The sequence below is a fragment of the Macrobrachium rosenbergii genome, chromosome 8 (assembly GCF_040412425.1).
Source record: "Macrobrachium rosenbergii isolate ZJJX-2024 chromosome 8, ASM4041242v1, whole genome shotgun sequence".
In the NCBI taxonomy this organism is placed as follows: domain Eukaryota; kingdom Metazoa; phylum Arthropoda; class Malacostraca; order Decapoda; family Palaemonidae; genus Macrobrachium; species Macrobrachium rosenbergii.
The window spans coordinates 79712270-79737995 of NC_089748.1; the positions used below are offsets into that span (position 1 = coordinate 79712270).

The following is a 25726-nucleotide window of genomic DNA, read 5'->3' on the forward strand; positions in this document are numbered from 1 at the left end:
ACATGCAAGAAGATCGACAGCAAAGAAAGTATTTTATGGTGTTCAATTATAAGTAGGCATTTGGAGCTTTTTGTAATTAAGGCTCGGTTTTAGAAGAACGCTTATTTATTTCTTTATCTACGACTTACGTCCACTATAAAATTTAGAATCTCAGTCCAAACATTTCGCAACCTGTTATCCCTCAAACTAGCATCTAATCTACTGTCCTTTCCCCGACTTCTCTAATCCCTCCATCCATACAAATATAAAACAGCCATCGAGACAACATATACTTGTCAAAGACCCACATTTACACCAAATCAGTCACTCTCCAGTTACACATCCCAGCACAAGCTTTGCTCTCGAAATCAAAACTTGTACGGATTTCATGAAGTAATCTACACCATGAATTGTCAACTCCCTTCACCTTGTATGTCAATGAACTTTACCATACGCTGCTGCGTCAAGAATGTTGCATACGCCCTCTTTTTTCGTCTAAAACAGCATTACACTACTCTTCCCCTATCAGTCGTTAAGCTATCATACACTGTACCTCCTTAAGCAATGAGTGCGGTTAAGCCCACATAATTCTTATAATCACCATTGACTACTTTCCTTATAAACAGAGGAGCATTTCAGTCTCACCGACTCCTTCGGCCCCTTCTCTTCTCTACAAATACAGTACCTCACACACACTGGTCAGCCACACTTTTACACTGTCATAATCTCGCTGGTAGACTCAAAATAAAAATGATCTGTAATTTCAAAGAATGGATCAGCCAGCCACTCATATGGATACAAAAATTTTTTGAGAACTAAACTGACAAGTAGTAATCTGAAGTTTATGAGGTCACGCAAACTAAGCTTCAAATATAATTAGAATAATAGCCAATGGGTCTGTCCCAGTATTTTACCTTCACTTACTTCATTTTCCTTTTATTTTCTCAAAGCCTCCTGGACCAACTTCCTTGATTCTAACTCGGAAGCCTGATTCTTTTCAGCCACTCATAAGCCCCCTAAAAAAATAGGCGTGCAGCTTACTCGTATTCTATGCATCAACTACTAACTTAATAGAGCAACGTACATTAATGGCCACTCAAACGATAATAGGTAAAATTCATGGAATTTATCGATTTACAGCGGCAGGCGTTGCACATTGAATAATTCAATATCCCACCACTGATTTCCACAATCCGGTGTACTTGTATGTCATGCCAGCATATACTGTAGAAGAATCCCCTAAAAATCTCACAAAAAAAAAAAAAAAAATTTTCCAATGTCGTCGCTGTTCAGTAGACAAAAAGTTCAAACTCTTATTCACTTACTCTTGCACTGCACTTCGTGGATTATGAGAGAGAGAGAGAGAGAGAGAGAGAGAGAAGAAACCAAGGCTATGTATCTTAAAATATCAAACGACTTGACTGAGGGTTGGAGGCGACGTGCCAAAGTGTATCGACTTGAGAACGTTGACGAAAGAAAGGATGGACACGGAGACCGGAATTTAGAAGCACGAACAAGCGAAAATCTGCATATAATATCTGGTCCCTGGTATAGTGGTTAGTGTCGCGGTATGCCACTCAGATGTCGCGGGTTCGCGTCTCCCCCAAGCCGATGAAAAATCACTGGCTCTGTATTAGGGATTATCGTTTTGGAGCTTTTTCTTTTTCCCGGGATTCCGGGATAAAGTTAGTCCTAATCCCGGGATCCCGGGAATTCCAGGGATTTTCAATTGTCTAAAATTACACATTATACCTTGTTTACCTTTCAGGTTTTTGATGTGCTTAGCATTACTAGATATGCAGAAATATTACTGTACATTGACTGTCTTATTAATTCCACCCAATGTTTAATTACAGCATACACTTTGTTTGTCAACAAAGTAAGAGGAATAAGAACAAGAGCTAAAATATGCTTCGTTTACTACTCTATTTTTGTTCTGCTTCCAAATTCCAGTGCGAATGAAAATGTAAATTATAGTTCATTATCACTGATAAAAAAAAATACATTTGTTTTCGTTTATAGTCAGTGAAATAAAAAGAGTACTTAATGACAGAAAATATAGTAAAAGTAGATGAAGAAAAATTAAACGTATGCATTCTTTATTCATAACATGAAGTAAATGAATGAGAAGTTTCTCACAGAACAAGATCTTATATAACACGACACAGAGGACGGTACCCCACATGGGCTGCAGTCACTCATCACAAACACTTCTTGTTCAAAACCTGCTGCAAACTTGTTCAAAGCATACACTCTGTTGGAACTGCTTCGCGTGATTACCGTCCCAAATATAAAAAATAAAGCAATAGGTAAACAGTAATACTACGTTTCCACATGATAAAGAAGGAATATGTTCCTCTTAAAAAATCTGCAAACTTGTACATGATTATTTTGTCATGGTTTCATACCCCTGTCCCCTATAGATTTAGTTACTGCAATAAACTGGAAACACTGAAACAGACGCTTTATCTTCCCTCCATGGATTTATTTGACAGGCCTTATCTTGCAAAGGCGTTGCAACTTGAAATTTTACAAGATTTTAGCAATTTTACAAGATTTTAGCAATTTTAGCAAGATGCTGTTGATGGGAAAATACAATTCACTGAAAATATAAAGTATTTTATATAAATATCAAAACAGGGACATAATGTAGACATCTGTCATTATTATCATAAGGATAATGACAGAAATTGTCTGTATTTACAGTATATAAAAATATAAACAGAACAACAAGTCCACAACCATACTGCAGTCAAATTTGTCCCTATTTTTGTACTTTATTTTTATCCCGGGATTTCCCGGGATTTGCGAAAATATCCCGGGATTATTAAACCTTGGAAATTGTCTGGGATCCCGGGATCTCGGGAACCCAGGATCCCGGGAAACAAACCCTACTCTGTATCATGATCAGTTACTGTTGCAGTGTGGGGTCTGCGGTGGGAGGTTGAAACCAATTCTTTGGAAGGCTGAATTTCAAGTCAATGGCCCCTGAGTTCTTGTTCCAAGCGAAGAGGCTTCATCTGCTGAAATAAAAATTATAATAATAATCTATTTCTACATTTTCTGCTGTGCGAAACAACTAGAGTCAGCCGGTAATAAATTCCCACGTTTAGACTTGATGTCCTCCAGCCTCTTCCACCACTGGTCCAAGTCTTGCACTTAGGCAGAAGAAAGGTACCTAGTCCAAGCTTCTGATCAGCAGTTGTAATCAACTGAAAGCGATTATCTAACAATATGAGCCCCGTGTTAGTGAATACTGAACTACACAAGGGTCATATTCAGTCGCTGTCTCGACCCTCTCTTTTATAACTGACATTTTTGACGTGATGGAGTAACCAACGAAATAATAAATTATACTTCAAAGGTTTTGAAAGTTAAGAATAATGAATGGCAATGCATATACTGTATATATAAACAGAGAAACGAGGTCCGGTGTGCGGATGTGACACACACACACAGGACCATTAAGAGGGTGTTTATTAATGTTCGTCTTCAGATTTCGTATTCTATGAAGATTTTAACCTTAAAATGAAGGCGTAAGATGTATTGCATATACTATTTCACTGAGTAACTCAAAGGTTCCGTTCAACCTCTCCTAATGTAATTCAGTCGAAAACTCTGATCCGACAGTGTCACTCAAATTTTCACGTGATGGTGTATACAGGCGTCTTTTGTGAATACCCAATAGGCCTTACTTTGCTTCTAACACCATTATTTATTATTCACTGACATATTTAAGCATTAGGCCTGTTACTTCGGTGCTCCGATTTAGACTATTTATATACAGTTGCAAAAAGTTACAAATCCATATTTCGTTTTAGGGTCGGTTTTGGTAGTGTTTTCAACTTCACCAACGCTTCTTTTGACTCGTCATTATAGATGAAAGCGTAACATCACTTCTGTTCAGCTTAACTGATGTGAAGGTTTTGCTTTTACCTTTTGCATCAATGATAAATACACAAGAACGGAAGCACTTTCTAGGGAGTAACGACCGGTTTCTATTAAGTAAATTGCTGATATCACTATGCTTATACAATAATCTAAAGGATGTGAAATGGCTGAGATTTCATTTAAATGAAAATTTTGCTCTTGGCGAATATCTGTCTATACACACACACGCACACACATTCGGAATTCCGGCCATTCGGCATCATGTCCATTCTTCTTCCTGTCCATTCGTATTCATGTCCGTTCGGCCTCTTATCTTTCGGCCTAAGTTCATTCGTGTCATCATGTCCTGTATATACATATATATATATATATATATATATATATATATATATATATATATATATATATATATATATATATATATATGTTTACAGACTAAATACACACACAAAACAAAGCCACTACAACACCTTCTAAAAACATAACAAATTATCTCACACGTCTAACTCTCCCCATACCCGCGCAATAATTGCTATGCTGGGAAGAAAGGGCGTATCTGGTATGATACATGAAACATAATGCACGGGTCTAAGTTTGATGTCAGGCAGGGCAGCCGATCGAGACCACAGGTCTACCCTAAAGCCAAATCAAAAGTCCTTCAAAGAAGGCATCGCCTAGCTTACCCCATACAAAAATGGGAATAAAAAGCACGTTAAAAGAAAAAGAAGAAGAATATATATATATATATATATATATATATATATATGTTGAACGGACAGGAAGAAGAATCGACATGATGCCAATGGCCAGAATTCCGAATGAACAAAATGCCGAACAGACATGAGGCCAAATGTACAAGAAGTCGAAACAGTCTTGGGTGGGTCGTAAAGTAGATAATTACCACAAACCTTAAACAGATAATTACCAACTTCGTTACTGGTAACAAGGAAAACTTTTTTTTATTTGAAATTTACTATTCCTTGAGTTTGATCATGGGTTTCGTTACGACAGCAAGAGGAGGAGGAAAGCTTCTTTTATGTGGTTATGCCTACGTTGTGGATAAAAAGGTTAATGACACTACATATTGGCGGTGTGAAAAACGCAGAATGCAGTGCTAGACTTGAAATTATTGATGATCAAGTACAAAGCAATGCGTGCGATCATTCACGTCCACCCGATGGGCCTTGTAGTTCGGGTTTTAAAGTATTGGACGGTATGAAGAGTAAAGCTGAGCATTCGGAAAAAGTTACGAGCACCATAATTAGGAATGCAACAGAAGAATTGCCACTTAGTGTAGCTGGAGCCCTACCTAAGAAAGAGACACTTGAAAGAATCATACGAATAGCAAGAAAGGTAGAAATGGTCGAAGCTCTGGACGTACAACGCGAGGAGAGAACTATCGGATGTATGAAAGTGATGCTGTCCTACCCCCCAAAAAAATTAACAAATAATAAAAAAAACTCTTGTCAAAAAAGCAAAGTAGTTTGAAGATGGAACATTCGACTCTGGCCCACTAGGCAAACAATTATACTATCCATCCGGTAATTTCGGGAAACGAAACTTTGCCTTTAGTTTATTATATAGCAAGTAATGAGCACAAAAGAACTTACGACGAAATTTTTAATTTCCTGAAAAACAGCGGAGTAAATGATTTCGAAAAAGCAGTAGTTAATAGTGTTAAGCAAACTTTCCCAAACACATTATTTTCAGGCTGTTTTTTTTTTTTATTTTTTTTTTCATTTTGGCCAATGCCTATAGCGCAACATTCAAGCCAGCGGACGGACTACAAAACCGGTATGCCGAACCTGAGAATGCACACCTCATTAAGCAATTGCAGGCTCTTGCTTTTGCCCCACCACCCAATGTTCAAGAATTTTTTGACAAATTCCTTGCTCAATTAGATCCCTCAATTGATGAAATGTTAAGTGACTTTCTAGTTTATTTTGAGAGAACATGGTTAGTGCAGCAGGGAAGAAGGAAGGCTATTTTCAATGTAGAATCATGGTGAATTCATTCTCGTGTTATGGATAATTTGCCCAGAACCAACAACTGGCTTGAAAGTTGGCATGCGGCTCTCAACAAAAAGGCTTAATATAGTGCATCCCACATTACCAGTATTCTTAGAATTATCAGGAGAGAACAAGCTACAAATGAAGTTTTAATCGAACAGGCATCTATGGGAATAACATTCCACGGACAAACAAAAAATATGATGCCATAAACGGAAGAATTAAGTTTATTTGCACTTCCTATAAAGTGCTTTAGCTTATAATTTTTAATTATATAAAATATTTATACATTATTATTTTATGACTTACATTGTTTTCAATAATATTTTGTAAAAGAACGTTGCAAATAATCATGGGAAAGAAAGTTGCAAATAATGGTTACAATGATTACAATTTTTAATTACATAATTCAAGTTTTCTATACATATTTTATTGCTTGTACTATATTTCACTTCATTATTATCTTATGACTTACAATGTTTCAACAATATTTTGTGAAAGACAGTTGTAAATAATGATTTTAATTATCTATCCCATATCTTTGATGAAAAAAAGTTGCAAGTAATGGTTTTAATTATCTATCCTATTCCTTTCGAATTCTTATATATTCAGCATCTTGTCCATTCGGCTTCCGGTCAGTTCGACTTTTCGGCATCACGTCCATTCTTCTTCCTGTCCCTTCGACGTCTTGGCTTCGGCATAAGTGCATTCGGCATCGTGTCCGCACACATACAAACTAACTGTGCAACCTTATGTGCGCACCTTTTTACGTAGTGTGATCCAACTCTTCTGTATTCATATTCTATTCAAAGATCTTTCTAACGAATACCAATAGCCTTGAGAAGTGTTAATAAATAATCTTATGATCAAAACCTACGCTAACAGCCTCACCCACTAATTCAAGGCTGACCCCCACCCCTACCCCCTACCCCACCAGAAACAATTGAAACACTTATTCACATTGCTCTTCATGCGCATGCAGGCACACTATATACTGTTATGTGTGGGCTTGGCTGATGAGTTTATTAATGAATTAATGTAATTTGTGGGGCCCTGCATTGCCAATGGCACACATAACCTGTCAATTAAAGTTAAAAGTTAACCTCAAAGACAGACAATTACTTAATTGAATAAGGTCGCCAGTCAGGGAAAACAATATATGGGATAACGGATTACTCTGCAACAAATGGATTACATCAAACCCCTAAATTCCCAATTGGTCCCGACAAAGAAAGAATGTGCGGTGGTAGCGAGGAAATTACATGAACTTTCGCCCACGTCAGACACAGTCAAGTTTCCCCTTGCTTTAAGTAAAATTATAACACAACGGATGTCTATGCGGGTAGATATAGCATGCAGTTTCTCGTTATTGAAGGCTAATTCTATTCCAAACAATGGGATTGAGACACAAGGCTGCCTGAATGCTGAAATTTACTTACTTAACTTTCCCTAATTCCTACTTAATGCATGGGAATAGTTTACACAGTCACTAGGCAATAAAAATTATTCTTACACTAGACTTCATAAAAGAAATATGGTTATACCAGGTTCTTGTAGATGGTGGCAAAGTAGTGAAAACAAAGGAAAATGGAAATACAGAGACGAGATACTAGCAAGTCAACAAAAATTTGGCAAATTTCAAACTTACTGTTGATGTGGGTCACTTGCACATGCAACTGACGATCAGAAGTCTTGAAAATACCCGGTCCACCTCACTAGTACCAATGAAACAGTAAGAAAGCAAGCACAAAGAATTAGATACACACAACGTGTGTGACTCTGGCGATGACAAGTTTCTCTCTGACTGCCTGCATCGGGTCGAGGTCAGGGCAGCGGCTGGTTGTTTGTCGTGTCAGTATGCCTATATGCCTCCGGCAGTTTGAAAATTTGACAAAACATCGCCGAATGTATAGGACAGAGCAAAAGGAAGCTTAAGACCACTTTCAATAGAGGTTACTTGGTGAAACTCTCTCTATGGGTTCGGACCTTAATGCTACATTGCCAGCTTCTAAAGACATTAATTTTTTAAAATCCAACAGCCTACTTCTGAATAGTTAGCTTCGACAGAGACGCCTTCCTGTCTTTGCTAGAATGATATTTTTTTTTACTAAATAATGCAGAATATTTATAAAAGCTCTTCCCCTTAAGAAGGCCTTCACTCCCCTTCAGGCATGAAGGTCTGCACTAAGCAAGCTGTTCGCCTCTGTTACGTTACTCTTCTCCCCTGAGCAGATTTGTCCCGTGCAGTCTAACTAGCTACGGATCTACCAAACTCTAGATAGGATATGAGCTTTGATCACTTACATTACAGAATCCTAACTGTACTTAAAGGTGCTTACAGTTATTACGTGCTACCTCCTATAACCATGATGTTTTAGATCTAACCAAATGGTAAATTCTATCGTATTCCCTAGCCTAACCTATCCTAACACGACCGTAGCACCAGCATAAGGGACAATGAACTAGCTAAATTACAAGTTTTTCTGCAATACAACTGGTAACTACTGGTTAATACATGAGGTTTGCCTCATATGATAAATGCTTGCCTCAATGAGGTCTTAGGCCATGCGTGTCATGAGTGTAGTGGCTCTTTTCTCCATAGTTTAGATTGTCTGATTTTAGTTACACTACTTACATGACTACTGTGGCTCGATGGAAAGTGGAAGGGGCAACATTACTACTCTGATGTACTTAATCTGGTCTAGGCTACTGTATGAGAAAGAGATCACACTGGCTACCTCCTCTGGGCAAGGGGCCAGGATCACTCTAAGATGGTAAGGCACTATGCCGAGAGGGCACTTGTGCCAGGATGAGCTCATGGCTCTGCAACTACTGGGCTCTCTTCCACCACTTCTTCTTCTTCTTCTTCAGGTTCCTCCAAGGCCTATCTATGTAAGACCTAGGAGGTAATGAGGGCACTGACCCTGGGCAAAGGCTAGAAGGGCTAGTGGGTGTGAAATCAGGGGTAGTATCAGAAGCTACAGGAGGGTTCCGTACCACAGCTGCTGCGACAACCGGCGCGAGAGCGATCTCGACCTCTGCATCCGAGGAGGCCAGTTCCTGGTCTCCCAGAGAAGGTGTAACGGTTTGGTCCACAAGGGGTTCATCCTCTGGAGACAGATTTGGTGAAGGAGTGTCAGGTGCTGGAGGCTATCCAGTTGCTATGACTAGTGTCGTGAGGGATCCCGAATCTCCTGGAGGAGGATCCGCCTCATGATTTGGACCAGGAACAGGGTCCTGTTTAATTGGTGGCTCAACGTCCATGCCGGACGGAGTGTGGCACTGCTCAGTGTCGCAAGGGGCACTGGCAGCAGTTGAGGGTCAGGCATGCCTGACAAGGGGTCCGGAGGTGCAATACCTCGCGGATGGCTTGAATTTGGCTGCGGCAGAGATTCCTGCCCTAGCTGGAGATCAGAGCCTCTCGGAGAATCTTGCTCGGGGGCGTCTGCTGGGTGTTGCTTACTTGGGCAACCCTCCCAATTTGTGGAGTGGTCTGTCCGCTGGCACGTCCTACAGCGGTACTGCTCCTCCTGAACGTCCCCTCGGGGAGAGGGAGGACCTCTTTGCTGGCCGCCCCTTTGTGAATGGAGAGGGCTAGGCCAAGAACGGCTTAGTGTGTGCCCCTTCCTCTGACCACTTCAGTGGGCGGAGGGTGGGTTTTGGTCTTGATTGGGTTCTCCTACAGTCTGGACCTCCATGGAGGAGGTAGCGTGGCTGCGAAGTGGCATTGGAGAAGGGCTTCCCCAGAGAAGGTCCTGACCCAACAGGATGTCCACTCCGGGCCGAATTCCACCCACCACGCCAAGGCGGTGGGGTAGCATCCCCAAGGTGTCGTGACCTGGAGCTTGACTGTGGGAACAGAAATGGTGTGGCCTTCTATCCACTTCATCTCCCACCGGGTTTTCTCGTCAACCATGGCCCCGGCTGGCACTTGGGCCCTGGAGATCAGGCTAATGTCTGCCGCAGTGTCTACTGTGACCGGAAGGGTCACAGGCAGGCTAGAGCCTTTAAGGGGGGCCACAGAGATGAACTGGATCTCCAGTCTCTCGGGTAAAGTATTTCTTGCAGCCCTGCCGCAGAAAATGAGGTGCTGATGAGGTTGATGAACTTGGTGATGGGGACATGATGTGGACAGGCCGGATGTCCAGCACTGTAGTGGCTGGCAGCACCACAGGATTTGCACTGGCCTCTTGTAGGGGCTCGGTGGCCTGCGGTGACTGTTGGTGGAGAGGGTTGAGTGGATGAAGAGGGAGAGGAGTTCTGGTTGGTAGTGGGAGGCTGCTTGTTAGTGCCTAGCTTGTATCAGCACTCAGCTTCAGCGTGTCCCACCCTCTTACAGTAGGTGAACGTAGGCTTGCTTGGCAGTCCATTCTTTGGGGAGTTGAGCCTGAGAGGTACCCGGGTGGCACTATGCGCTGTTGAGATGTGCTGTGGGACTGGTTGAAGGTTTCCCATGAATCAGCCATGCGGCAGGCTTCCATAAGGGTGGTGGGCTGCTTATCATTGAGATATACAGCAAGGAGCCCAGGCACACATTGGTAAAGATCCTCCAGCATGGTCCGATTGAAGAGTTCCTCAAACGTCATGCAAGACAAGGAGTCGAACCAGCGGGGACCTGACTGGGTCTTGTGACAGGCCCATTCAGTCTAGGACCAGCGACTTCTTTGGTAAGACCTCGGAACATCTGTCTCCATTTCTCCAGGGTTTATTTCGTAGGCCTTCGTGATGACTCTACGCACTTCAACCATGTCACCTCTCTGGCTCTTCTCCAGTGAGCGAAGGGCTGCCTTAGCTTTTCCCTCCATGTGCTTGGCTAGTACTAAGGCCCTCTCTGTCTCAGTGGTGCTGTAGTTCTCAAAGAGTGCCTCGATTTCCTCCGGCCATGCCTCTGGCTCGTCCTCAGTCCACTTGGGGACGAGGGAATTAATACTCGAGATTGGAGCATTTGGTGCAGCAGGTGTGGGACTGGAGGCATGCTGTGCAGCCATAGCTTCAGCATTTTCTCTTCTCATTTTTTCCAGCTCGAGCTCCTTTTCTTTTAGAGCTAGCATACTCTCTTTGCAGACTAACTCATGCTGTCTTCTCCTTTCTTCTCTTTCATCTTCCAGCTGCCTCTGTTCGGCTTCATACCTCCTCTGCTCGGCTTCATAATTCCACCATTCAAGTCTTTCTTCCTTTACTCACTTGGCCAAGTCATCCATCTGCTCCTTGACCCACTTGGTGAGGTCCAATGCGGTGAGACCTCCCACAGTCCCCAGCTCCATGAAGGCTTTATAATTCTCTGCTGCCATGGTTCTGGTGGGGAAGGGTGTCTATCTGGGGCGACTGGGCGTACTTGGGCAGCAAGGAAGTGTCCCTCAGATTTAGGGTGACTCTCCCTCAGATTTAGGGTGACTCTTCAGTGATGTGGCACCTTTTCAGTAAGGTGGCACTGTGGTTGGGTGTGCCGTGTAAAGGTCACACTGGTGGCACTCAGTATCCTAATGTACTGGTGTAGATTGGGTACCAAAAGGACTTTTCTTCTGTGTTCCTTTTGTCTGGTTTTGTTTTTTTCTAGGTTGTTTGCTGGCACTAGGGTGCCAGTGCATTTCTAGGAACCCTTTACTTGAGTCCACTAGTTTGTTTTTAAGGAAAATGCACTCAACCCCAGCAGAGTGTAACAAATCAGTGAGAGGGAAAGGGAAGGTAAGAGAGAGAGAGAGAGAGAGAGAGAGAGAGAGAGAGAGAGAGAGAGAGAGAGAGAGAGAGATGTAAGCTGTTTGGTTGATGACAGTGCTTCAGATTAGTGGCACTGTGGAAGGAAAATTGACTTGTGGTTGCTTATGAGGCCCTCGTGAGTGTCTGGTCCCAGTATCCGCTGTGCTACCACCCACTTCTCTTTCGGAGGGGGAGAGGCTACCTTCTGCTTAAGGCCTGGTAAAAGACCTCACTCGTGACCGACAGTTTCTAACTGTAATTAATCTTAACTTGTCCTCATCTATTTGTGGGACAGAGATGTTTCTTTTATTTTGATTTAGTTTAATTATCCCGGTGTCAGCCTCAACTTTCTAGGAAGAGGGTCACGTACACTCTGTTTGGTTAGGTTGAATGCTTACTTGAATACATGAGAGAGAGAGAGAGAGAGAGAGAGAGAGAGAGAGAGAGAGAGAGAGAGAGAGAGAGATATTGAGCCAGCAAATTTGTGCTGCCTGAGGAAATTTAAGTAACATTTTTATAACTGCACACTGGCAGGGTTCTTATTTGAAGATACGCCTTCTTGGGCTCTCTTAGGGGCTTGGGTTAGCAATCGTAACTTTCCTGGTAGCCCGAGTCGGACGTCTTACTCTGAGGAGTTATGATTAAAATTATAAGTTCTTTTCTTTATATGATTTCTTATGCCAGTGGACTTGTATAGGAACTTGTTATACTGTATATTTCCTAACTAAGACCTATCATTCCCTGACTAAATTATATCTTATTTTTATCTATTGTATGGAACCCTATCCTAGTTTCTATCTATCGCAGTCTATGTCTGGCTAAGATTTTGCGAGGCAGGTTACTCCGCACAACGAAGTAGTTCCCGAAGTGGCAATGAGGCAGAGGCTACAGGTGACTGTGGCGCTACAAACCAATCACACAACCAATAACAACAAAGGCTTTAAGATGGGGAGCGGTCAACCAGGGCTCCAAAATGTCGAATGAACTCCATTAGCACACAGCCAATTCAAAACAAATGCGGCTGGAAGTGGGCTCGGCAGATGGATACATGACGTCTCAAGGTGTGTTTGTTTACAACTGAATCACACAAAGTACTCGAATTCCTCTCACAAAACAAACAAAGCAAATGTAGGAATACAGATTTACTCTAAATACACCAACAATGCAAAGGATTTTACTTTAGGGAGATGGAAAACGAAATTACCATGAGCTGTGCTTTTTTTTCTTTTTTTTTCTTTCTCACGTGGAATTAACGCTGTACGCTGCCGTCACGCTTATGGCATGGCCGCTAGCAAGACAAGGAAATGGATTCGTGACATCCTGACGAGACTGAATTTACTTCACTTAAAAAAAGCAAATTATTAAGAAAGTAGGCTGAACTGTTACTTATTTTGAAATTCGATGAACTTCACAAATTTTTGTTCTCCCTACCTACAAGAGACACGTTAGGCACACTTTCTCCATTCTTTGTCATGCACTAGTTAACTCGTTCAAAAATCAATATCATGCAATAATCCTTGGCGGGGGAAAATAGCAAAATATCAACAATGACACGATACCTCGGCTAGCGACCTTCGCTGGAATGTAGCACCCACGGTATCTGAATGCGGCAAAAGTGTTTCTTTTGAAATTTTGCAAATTGTTAATTATAAATGCTCTCAATACACACTTTCCTACCTACGCTAATTTCTTAATTATAAACTGGTATTCTTATTATTATTATGCCTTGTACTGTCCCCTTGTTTGGAAGAAGAGCATGAAATTAAATATCTGACTTTTCTCTTTGGAATTAATGTGTAATTAATTTTGACTCCAGATTCTTTTCTCTAAATTAATCAGATCCTAGGCCAGATCGCCAATGTTATGTGTGGGGCTTGGCTGATGAGTTTATTAATGAATTATTGTAATTTATGGGGCTCTGCGTCACCAATGGCACATGTAACCTGTCAATTAAAGCTAAAAGTTAACCTCAAAGACAGACAATTACTTAATTGAATAAGGTCGCCAGTAGGGGAAAACAATATATGGGATAACGGATTACTCTGCAACAAATGGATTACATCAAACCCCTTAATTCCCAATTGGTCCCGACAAAGAAAGAATGTGTGGTGATAGCGAGGAAATTACATGAACTTTCGCCCACGTCGGACACAGTCAAGTTTCCCCTTGCTTCAAGTAAAGTTATAACACAATGGATGTCTATGCGGGTAGATATAGCACGCAGTTTCGTATTATTGAAGGCTAATTCTCTTCCGAACAATGGGATCGAGACACAAGGCTGCCTGAATGCTGAAATTTACTTACTTAACTTTCCCTAATTCCTACTTACTGCACAGGAATAGTTGACACAGTCACTAGGCAATATTATCCTAATTATTATTACACTAGACTTCATAAAAGAAATATGGTTATACCAGGTTCTCGTAGATGGTGGCGAAGTAGTGAAAACAAAGGAAAATAGAAATACAGAGAAGAGATACTAGCAAGTCGACGAATATTTGGCAAATTTCAAACTTACCATTGACGTGGGTCGCTTGCGCACGCAACTGACGATCAGAAGTCTTGAAAATACCCGGTTCGCCTCACTAGTACCAATGAAACAGTAAGAGGGCAAGCACAAAGAATTAGATACACACAACGCGTATGACTCCTGTGATGACAAGTTTCTTTCTGACTGCCCGCATTGGGTCGAGGTCAGGGCAGGGGTTGGTTGTTTGTCGCGTCAGTATGCCTATATGCCTCCAGCAGTCTGAAAATTTGACAAAACATTGCCAAATGCAAAGGACAGAGCAAAGTGAAGCTTAAGATCACCTTCAGTAGAGGTTACTTGGTGAAACTCTCCCTATGGGTTCGGACCCTAATGCTACATTGTTAGTTTCTAAAGACATTAATTTTTTTAAATATCACAGCCTACTTCTGAATGGAGACGCCTTCCTGTCTTTGTTAGAATGGTATTCTTTTTACTAAATAATGCAGAGAGGGCGAACAGCAGAATATATATATATATATATATATATATATATATATATATATATATATATATATATATATATATATATATATATATATATATATATATATATATATATATATATATATTGAGACAGAGAGAGAGAGAGAACCGATAATTTTCATAACTTACATCCTGTTTGATGAAGCATATATTTATTCAATCTACTCCAAGGACGTGAAGCAACAGCACGCAGCTGGTGAGCTGGCTGTAATGACTGCCATTCGGCGAGCCTTATTAGCTGTTCATTCTAATCAATACAGGTTCTGCGGAACATTCAGCAAGTTAATGAAATTATATTTTCTATGATCTGGCTATTGGATTCACTGTCGGGCATTATATATTGGTGGGTGATTTTGGCTGCTACCAAAATAGTTAGATGGTCTTTTTAATATGCGTTTTCAAGCCTACGTACAGCTGACTGAATGAGCCACGAAAAAGAAGATTCTACGGATACACAATAATGGAAGTCTCTAGTTTCTTTGAATACACTTTTACCACACAATAACTCTCTCTCTCTCTCGCTCTCTCTCTCTTTGTACTTTCGTTCTGCAAACACCTCATAATTACAATTTGCTCTTAATTAATGGTATCATGCAGGAGGTTGCATGCAAGAAAACTGCAGTCTAAAATTACTGGACAACAACGCCATGTACGAGACAAAGGATATTAGAACGCAGAGTATATAGATGTTAAATATATAGTTAAAAAAGATTATCCAAAAGGCACGAGTAGAAGAAATTCATAAAACAGCTTTAATGAAAATGAATGACGAACTAAGGAAAATTCGGTAGGTAGCCTCAGATACGAAACTCCACGCAGCAGTGCCGTAACGCCAGCTGATTACTCCATTCAATCAACCGACAACATACCACTGTGTCGATCGATACTTGCATACGTCTATTTCCTGTCGTTCTTACGTTATGACAAGTTACAATTTCAAATAATAAAACACATGGCAATTATTGCTACACTTTGACAACAATGAGTAAGTATTGAAATCCTGTCTAAATTAACGTGTTCATTTTATTCTTATGGGCGCCAAGATGGCCTTGAAATCTGTATACCAATGTCTATCTCGCTGCTGGCCTGTCACTATAGAACTGAAATAGTGAGCATTCCTCATCTCAGGCTAAGTGTCTTTTCGGTGCTTCTACATTTTTGGCAAGTGCAACCACAGGTGGTCCTAAAAGGAAATCAGGTTCACATACCTACGGTTTCGATTGAACGTGACTTTCTGTGCGTGAGGGTCTTCACTCGCTGCTCCCCGCACTGAGATGGAAGATCTCATGTATTTCAGGTCGGAACAACATCAGACGGGTATGAATTCGTGTCTTGTCCCATTAAATAAATATCAGTTATTAATGTTTAAAAAAATTCCATACTCTTCATGGCTCCTTATAATTCTTTCCAAGCTCTATGCTAAAAGTTGTGCCTTCCTTTCTTTGATGTCTCAACTGGTTAGAGAGAGAGAGAGAGAGAGAGAGAGAGAGAGAGAGAGAGAGAGAGAGAGAGAGATGTGTGTGTCTATGTGGGGGGAGGGGTGCTCGCCAGTAGAGTAAAATTACACACCAGATGAGAGTACGTTACATACAAACAATGCCTTCTGGACAAAGTCTTGAGTGTAAATAAAACAAAATAGATGAGCAGATTTCCTGAATGCTTGGCATCACTCCGTTCCACAGGCGACGATCATCCTGTCTCCACCCAAGCCCTTAAACCCCCGCCCCCCAACAACTCCCCTGCAAGCAGTAGAGTAAAACATCGCCCATTGTATTTCTATACAACGGCATAGTCTTTCCATTCTAATAATTCTTTGTATTCACGACCCAGAGTTAAGCGAAATAATAAAAAGTTCTTTCTTTTCCCAAGTTGCTCTCATGTAAAGCACAAGACAATAAAATATGTCGGAGCACAGATTTTCCGACCTTTGATCCCTTATTTTGGTTTACGCTGTCTTGTTTGTTTTTGTGCAGCAATTATCATTTGCAGACAGACATTGACCATGATGACGTAACTTCTAGTCTCCTAGGGAGCACCTGTAACATACCGTCTGAGCAAACATAGACTAAGATTTCAACTGAAACTGAATCCACCTTTGAGAAGGTAGGAGCCTTTTCTATACTGAGATCGTTTGGCGATGGCGAGGTATCTGTGTCATCTGCTATTCAATGAAACAACATCCTTAAATTGACACAGAAGATACCTAGCGTCATCCACGTAAGTCAAACATTCCACTATCTGTCTTTTTGCCATTCAGCAGAATACGAGAGAGTACATCTAAATTGTATTAAATCTTAAGTCAAATCTCGTAACTCAGGTTTTGAAAGAAAATAAATATATGCCATTCAGTTAGTCTGAATACGAGAGACCTGTTGTACATCATAAATTGTGATTTAAATCTAAGTCAAAATCTCGTAACTCAGGTTTTGAAAGAAAATAAATATATGCAGAACCTGTATATTATGTTAGTCTGTTCGCTATTCTGATTATGGCTCTCCTAAAATAAAAGAGCACTGCTTCACCTGTTGATTGTATTCATAAGAAGTAGAGGTCCTGATTTACTTAAGGTCTATGAAACAAAATCTATATATCACTGTTTTTTATACATATATACATATATATATATATATATATATATATATATATATATATATATATATATATATATATATATATATATATATATATATATATATATATAATCCTATCGAACGACGGATATTCAAGATATATATATATATATATATATATATATATATATATATATATATATATATATATATATATATATATATATATAATCCTATCGAACGACGGATATTCAAGATATATATATATATATATATATATATATATATATATATATATATATATATATATATATATATATATAATCCTATCGAACGACGGATATTCAAGAGCATTTTTACACAGTTTTCGTTCAATCATCAATTGTTTTGCTCAAAAGAAGTTAAACTTACAGATTCTATGGTGATTTTTGTTCCGCAAATCCATTATCAAGCCAACATCATCGTCAGAGAAGAGTTTCTAGTTAGAGTTGCTATTCTCATGTGCTTTCATTTCTCTTATAAATGTTATCGTTGATCAATGCTATAAGTTCTATTTATTAAAACAGATAGAAAAGACAATTTGTTAGTGGTCTAAGTTCGCATTACCCCTACCTCTTAACAGGAGCATTTCCTTAATTTGTTCGAAGATCGACGGCACTTGCAACTCAAGGGTGGTGAAGGATCGACTGATTTGTTTACGTAATCTAGCTTCACAAAGACTATAGTTGTTGACGCCCAGGTGGATTAGGAAAGGAGAAAAAGAAAGGAGAAGAAAACGTAGACTTGCCTCACAAAAGAGACCCTCATTATAGAAATCCCCCCAAAATAAAACTGAACTAGAAAGAAAATGTCAAAGCTTGGTTGTGCAAGGAAACCAACAGCCAACACTTACCGTCTTTGAGTTCACGAGGTTCACCTTCAGACACTTTTTCTTCATTTCATTCTCCCCTCAACAATACCATGGAACATACATTAACTCATCCAAATACTTAGATTTTAGCGATCTTTGTTATCTTAAAGTTCATATGGATATATGTGATTTTTGTATCTAATTCACATTCACCTCCGTACAACCACTTTTCAGTGACAATTATCAAAAAACTAGGGTCAAGACAGGTGTAAAAGCTGATTGCGGTCATTTATTTACTTATTTATAATTGTTCTCCGTATCTAAACTATCATGACCCTCGTCATTTGTTTCGGAAAACCATTTCTTATAGCCAACCTCAACGACACTAGCGTCAGTTTATTTAATAATCAGATTAGTCTGTCTATAAAGTTTTCACAGCGTTTTTCATAGCCTGCTGCAGACATTGAAGATAAAAAGAAGTACATAATAACTGGCGCCAAAACATTATTTTCCTTTTAGTCACACGTAAAAAAACATTTTTTCCAAGACTGCTTTTAAAATGCTCTGATAACATCGCCCTTTCCTCTTTCAACAAAGAAACTGAACTGAAACAAAGCTGACAAATCCGTGAATGGTGAACCATCTTGCCCGTGTATGGAATAGAATTCATCCGTGTATAATAACTTACCACACATATATCGTAACAACCATTGTGGATCATCACTTAGAAGAGACAATAATTACACAAGACAATGCCAGACGAGCAGTGCCAGAAAAGATAAGAAAATGCATGAGTATCATGGCGGCGCTTCAGCGCTTTAATGTGCAAGGTGACTCCCCAGAAAGTGGGGCGAAATCCGATTCCCTCCTCTGATGCAACAGCTCTCGATCGCTGGCGCAATACCTTATTTCTCTCTCGAAACTTATACACATGATGTTTTAACTTTCAATAGCAACTGAATTACAGCGCATAATCTTGCACATTTTACCGTGAGGATATGAAAAGAATTTCCAGATATAGTTACTCTGCTGTTGCTTCTTCGTTTTCATGGTGGAGTTCATCGATATATTGCCTCTTCGTGAATGAGAAGAATACAGGTGAATGGTTTCTCTGATATTTACTTCGGGTTATTATTACAAGGGACTTTCTTTCGGAACTACGACCTACAACTAAACAACTGAATATATATTATACTGTAAGAAAATGAACAAAAACACGTTACAAATGATCTCTCGGCGGGCATCATGGAGAAATCACACGGATATTCTAAAACGACTTTATACTTAATGGGGTTCGCTGTTATCTCTGTCGTCTCCCATGATTCAATTTCATAACGCATGCTTCATCGTTACCTATCAACTGCAAGAGGTTTTGATCTCTACGATAGCTTCAGTAACCTTTAGAAGTTCATTTTCTTCAAGCCAGGCTTGAAAATTATTTAATGTATCCGTAAAAAACACTATTTTTCTTCAATACTGAAGAGATGTCATAGTCCGATATGGTTTGTGGACATACGCTCGAATCTCCGGACATGTTCATTGTTAATGATAAAGACTAAAAGCTGCAATCCAATACTAAAAGAGGAGAATAAACCTCTCTCTCTCTCTCTCTCTCTCTCTCTCTCTCTCTCTCTCTCTCTCTCTCTCTATATATATATATATATATATATATATATATATATATATATGTACATATATATATATTATATATAATATATGTATGTATGTATATATTAGGATTAATCTGTGTCTTGTTTCTTATATAACTGCCAAACTGTATCATCTATATATATATATATATATATATATATATATATATATATATATATATATATATATATATATATATATATATATATATATATATATATATATATATATGTGAGAGATATAGAGAGAGAGAGAGAGAGAGAGAGAGAGAGAGAGAGAAACTGTCAATTACAGTTGGTACAGTTTGGCAGTTGTAGAAGTTGACAAGGCGCCGAATTAATCATGAGACCGGAAAGACACATGAACAAAGAGAGAACTAGATCGCATCAGCCTTGATCAGGTGAGGCATGATCGCCGCATGGCCCTTTGATGTACAAAGCATGCGCCATACGTGTGTTCGTGGTGTTTAACGGATTCGTCTTATCGTACGGCAATTACTGATGGATGAACGCTCAATCACGAAGTTTTAAACCAGAACCATTTATGCGTAAGCGCACTGAACCAGCAAACTACCGGCATCACATGGGACTGACGCTAAAAATGATACCGTCGAAGTTCCCAGCTAAAGAATTTCATTCTAAAGTAGGATGCAAGGGAACCAGTACTCAATCAGAGAGAGAGAGAGAGAGAGAGAGAGAGAGAGAGAGAGAGAGAGAGAGAGAGAGAGTAGTTGTAGTAGTAGAGCACTGGGTGAGAGTTAGAGTTCAGTGAAGAGAAAGGATCAGTTGCGCCACTAAATATATTTAGTGTGCATCATCACTATGGAAAAAATTCTAATTACTTCTCAAGATCCACTAAGTCTTCCTCAGACGTTAATGAATACCAAAATCGACGGTATAAAGCCGTTGTATCGTCTGCCCCCCCACCCCCCAGGGAAAGAGGGCATACAACACACGCTTCCTTTGCACGGCATACTGTGAGCCGTACTAAACGTTTTCTGCAGTGTCCCTTGGGGGTCAGCTACATTTTTCCCGCCTTTTATTTCTCATCTGTTCCTTTTGGTTTCCTCTCATAGTTGTCCAACTCCTTTAGCTTTGGCTTGCTCCAGTTTTCACTTATCATTTGAAGTCCAAGATAATCTTTAGCCATTCTTAAGAGAGTTAATAAATATAACGCAGTGGTTTCTTTTAACTTAATAATAATAATAATAATAATAATAATAATAATAATAATAATAATAATAATAATAATAATAATAATCATTTGACGCCAAGGCCACGTGCATATGTGAGACTGAATAAAATTCGAAAGGAATGAATGTAGTCAACACTTCTGAATCAAAACAGAGACACAGCGCTAAGGAATGTTGAGATGCTGGCTACGGAATAATCAACATTATTACGAAAAGTAGGCTTAGCATCGAATGAGAAGCTTACGAACTGGATGACTTACGGATGACGTCACATGTAAGTAGCCCTACGGCGATATTACTAACTGCTGATAAGCCTTGTCATATTCGGTTACGAAATCGATGAAGTCAGAAGTCAAGAGGCTGAAATATCGAATTGTGAAAGGAAACGCCTATCTTATCACAACACCCACGTCTCACAGGTCGCGTAAAATAGACTCATTCACTTGGCAGCACGTAATACACATTCATGCAGATATGCGTGTGTGCATTCGTAGAGTATAATGTACTCTAATAATGTTAAGTATTAAATAAAATATACGAGCGAAACATGCTTTGTGGACTTCGATAAGATATCGAACAAAGAAAACAATTAAATGAAGAACACAGGAACAAATGGAAAGATACTAATATAGAATTCTACTATATCAGGGGGTACTAATCAAAATGCATTAAGGCAGACCGATAACAAAGCATGGAACATCGAAAGACGTGTCACACCAGGTGTTTACTTCCCCGTCGTTGCTCTCTTTGTGTCTTCACTGAATTGATCATAAACAAGTCTTAGAAGAAAATAACAGACGCATTGATTGGCTAGATTTGTTTATGAAGTCTGACAGCAACGACTGTGGCGATCAACTAAGGAAATATTGTTTTCGTTGTGAATGTGAACTAAATTAAAAGAAAATCATTAAACCATGATTATATATATATATATATATATATATATATATATATATATATATATATATATATATATGTAGTGTTATGTATATATACAATATACATACATACATACATACATACACACACACACTATATATATATATATATATATATATATATATATATATATATATATATATATATATATATATATATATATATATATATATATAGATTTATGAACACTGTTACACACAAATCAATGTGTGAATGTGCATGGGTTTATATATACATTTATATAAATATATATATATATATATATATATATATATATATATATATATATATATATAAATATATATATATATATTATATATAAAACCCATGTACATTCACACATTAATTTGTGAGTAACAGTATTCATAAATCTATATATATATATATATATATATATATATATATATATATATATATATATATATATATATATATATATATAGTGTGTGTGTATGTATGTATGTATGTATGTATGTATATTGTATATATAACACTACATATAACACATATATATATATATATATATATATATATATATATATATATATATATATATAATCATGGTTCGAGTGATTTTCTTTGAATTTAGTTCACATTCACAACGAAAAAAATATTTCCTTATATATATATATTATATATATATATATATATATATATATATATATATATATATATATATATATATATATATATATATATATATATATGTATATATATATATACATGTTTTCTTTGTCTCTATTTTTCTAAATTACATAAATATATAAAAAAACTTCCTCGGTTTTCATTAATCGGATGCACTGGAAACAGGAAATGTAGTGTAATATTAATAAGTGATAAGCTCAGTCATCAGCAAATAATGGCAAAAGCAATGCACTAAAGAGGACTTCTCCTATAAAGATGATTTAAAAGTCGCAATAATATGACAGCTGAGTTAGAACAAAAACATTATTTGAGAAACTAAAAGGGGAGGGATACCTGGAAAGTTTCATTTCCCCGGGGGAAAAATGAATTATTTAAGTCATATAAAACTGCCACTTCACTACAGGGCTCAATTACGTTAGGATCTTAGAATGTGGAACTATGGTGACTGAAAGTTTTCTCGTTGCGAGAGAGAGAGAGAATCTCGGTACTGTTTTAGTGGATAACAAGGTAGATCGTATGGAATATGTGTCATCTCTATTAAGAGAATTGGCAGTCAACAGAATGATGTTCATTAGCAAATCCTAAAGAATGAACTTGAATTTTAATGAAGTAGAACACAAACGAAGTGCTTTACCATATTAACGAATTGATAAACAAATGAGTAAATAAAAGTGTCACACAGCGTTGCTTAGGAAAAAACAAAACTTTTTTTTTCAACTAATAACAAAAGTTATAACAACAGTTCCGTCAATTAGTTCAAGATGTTTTCTTCAATTCTGCCAGCAGACGACTCTCACTGCTGCGTGCTGCTCTGACTACAGAAGCGTTTCAACAAAACAGTTCCATGCTGCATCAAGTTTGCTACTCAATATGAATGATAAAATGCTTCACACTGAAATATAATATAATAGAAGCGGCTTGAAAAGTATGAGAGATATGAAAGAAAGCAAGAAGTGACGAAAACGTAACAGTATTACCATAAGAACATTATATAAATGGCAAAAATAGCAAGTTTGCTTCTCTACCGTGGACTCTGGATTGTTCTGTTGATTGAGGGAAGAAGAAAGTCAGTTGTTAAGATAAAGAAGAGAGAAATATTAGTAAGCGACATCAGAGTCCAGAAATCCAATCATTATATCTGCACAAATCTAGTTTCTACCGGCAAAACAATGCAGATAGCCCGAGTACTTCTTAGAACTGAGCAAAATGAATATTCATGTATGATACAGCTTCAGTAATTGGTCATACTCTTTGTTACCCTGAAAGACACAATAAACACCTATGTCTTACAACTACATGCTAGTGCGCAGTATTCGTGCACATAAGGATGTGTATTAATAAGGGTTAATTTATCTACTTATGGCAGCATAAAGCCGAACTTTCCACATCTGTCGGTACTACATTACAAAATCCAATACAGAACGATCACGCACACACAGGCACATATGAGTACACACCCCGTTTACTTACGTACTTGATGTAAGTACAGGTACAAACAAATATCCAGTATGCCGTTTTTTCAGCCGCAATAATACTATTAAAACGAAGCAGCGCAGTCTCTTATATAATAACACCTCATTCGTGACGTATTTTTGTAAATATAAAAACACACTAGTTTTTACGCAACATACCGTGGTGAAGGGAGGAAACGAAACAGAGTTCAGCCAGAGGCGAACAATGGAGTCAAATTCTGAAGAGGGCGACACCGCCCCGAGACATCTTGAGATGATATTCTGTGACACTCGTCCATCAACCTGTCGTGAAAAGAATGAAGACATTAAATCCGGGATAATACAGGAATGACTTGAGCTGATGACTTTCAGCCTAAGGGCATAACTTGCATTACGCAATATGTCACTTTTTCTTTCCCTAACGACGTTAATGAAGAGGGAGAAAAGTGGATACTACCTACAAAAATGACTCACACCCGCTATCAAGGGATTAAAATAAGAAAATAATCATGTGTCATGCTTCCGGAAAAAAATATAGAATGTTTCCATCACTCTGTCACAAACAGCAACAGACACAAGTGATAATAATGACGATAATGAGAAAGATACGAAAGGAGATAAGGTACCCAAACTTTACATTCCATTAAAGGACAACTTAAAAAGGCGTCGTTATCAGTCAGCTTTCAAGCTTCACCGATACAGATTAAGAAATACTAAGATTTTTCTGATCTCAATCTGAACACGAAATGGATATAATAATAAAAAAAAGTAAATTAAAAATAGGTGATATAATATTTTTTAACATAAATATAACTTCATTAACATTCAACAATCAAAACAAGGTAGAAAAGATTGATCTTTCACGAATAAATACATACATATACACACACATATATATAATATACATATAATACAGTATGTATATATGTATACTGTATATATACCGTATATATTGTTACGGGTGGGGCTTGGCTGATGAGTTTATTAATTAATTAATGTAATTTATGGGGCCCTGCTTCGCCAATGACACACGTAACCTGTCAATTAAAGCTAAAGTTAACCTCAAAGACAGACAATTACTTAATTGAATTCGGTTGCCAGCCGGGAAACAATGTATGGGATAATGGAATACTCTGCAACAAATGGATTACATGAAACCCCTTTACTTCCCAATTAGTCCCGACAAAGAAAGAATGTGCGGCGATAGCGAGGAAATTACATGAACAATTGGTCAGCGTCTGACTGTCAATTCCCCCTGCTCCCAAAAGAAAATATAACGCAACGAATGGCTGTACAAATAGATATTCTACGCAGTTTTAGTACTGGTAAAGGCTATTTCTCTTCTGAACAATGGGAGCGAGACACAAGGCTGCCTGAAATTTACTTACCTAACTTTCTCTAATTCCTACTTACTGCACTGGAACAGCTTACGCAAATTCACTAGGCAATGTTAATTATTCTTACACTAGACTTCATAAAAGAAATATGATTGTACCAGGTTCTCGTAGATGGTGGCGAAGTTGTGAATACAAAGGGAAAAGATGAAATACAGTGGAAAAATACCAGTAAATCGATGAAGAAACTGTCAAATTTCTGACTTACTGTTGACATGGGTTTCTTGTGCATGCAACTCACAATCAGAAGTCTTGAAAAGACCCGTTTGACACCTCACTAGTACCAATAAACAGTAAGAGGGCAAGCACAAAGAATTAGTTAAGCACAACGAGTGTGCTTCGCACGGCTTCAAGTCTCTCTCGCGTCGGGTCAAAGCTGTAGCGTTGGGCTGTTTTTTCGACGTTCGTAGATAGCTCCGGGCATTCTGAAAAATTGACAGAGACAT

At 38.5% G+C, this 25726-nt stretch overlaps 1 protein-coding gene across 1 annotated transcript in view; it reads right to left on the bottom strand.

The window, feature by feature from the left end:
• The window catches only part of NaPi-III (Na[+]-dependent inorganic phosphate cotransporter type III), a 124791-nt gene extending 100621 nt beyond the window's left edge, over window positions 1-24170 (bottom strand). The window contains exon 1 of the mRNA XM_067108034.1: window positions 24067-24170. The gene's annotated coding sequence lies outside the window, so the exon portion shown is untranslated. The remainder of the gene's footprint in view (window positions 1-24066) is intronic.
• Between the last annotated feature and the right edge of the window lie 1556 nt (window positions 24171-25726).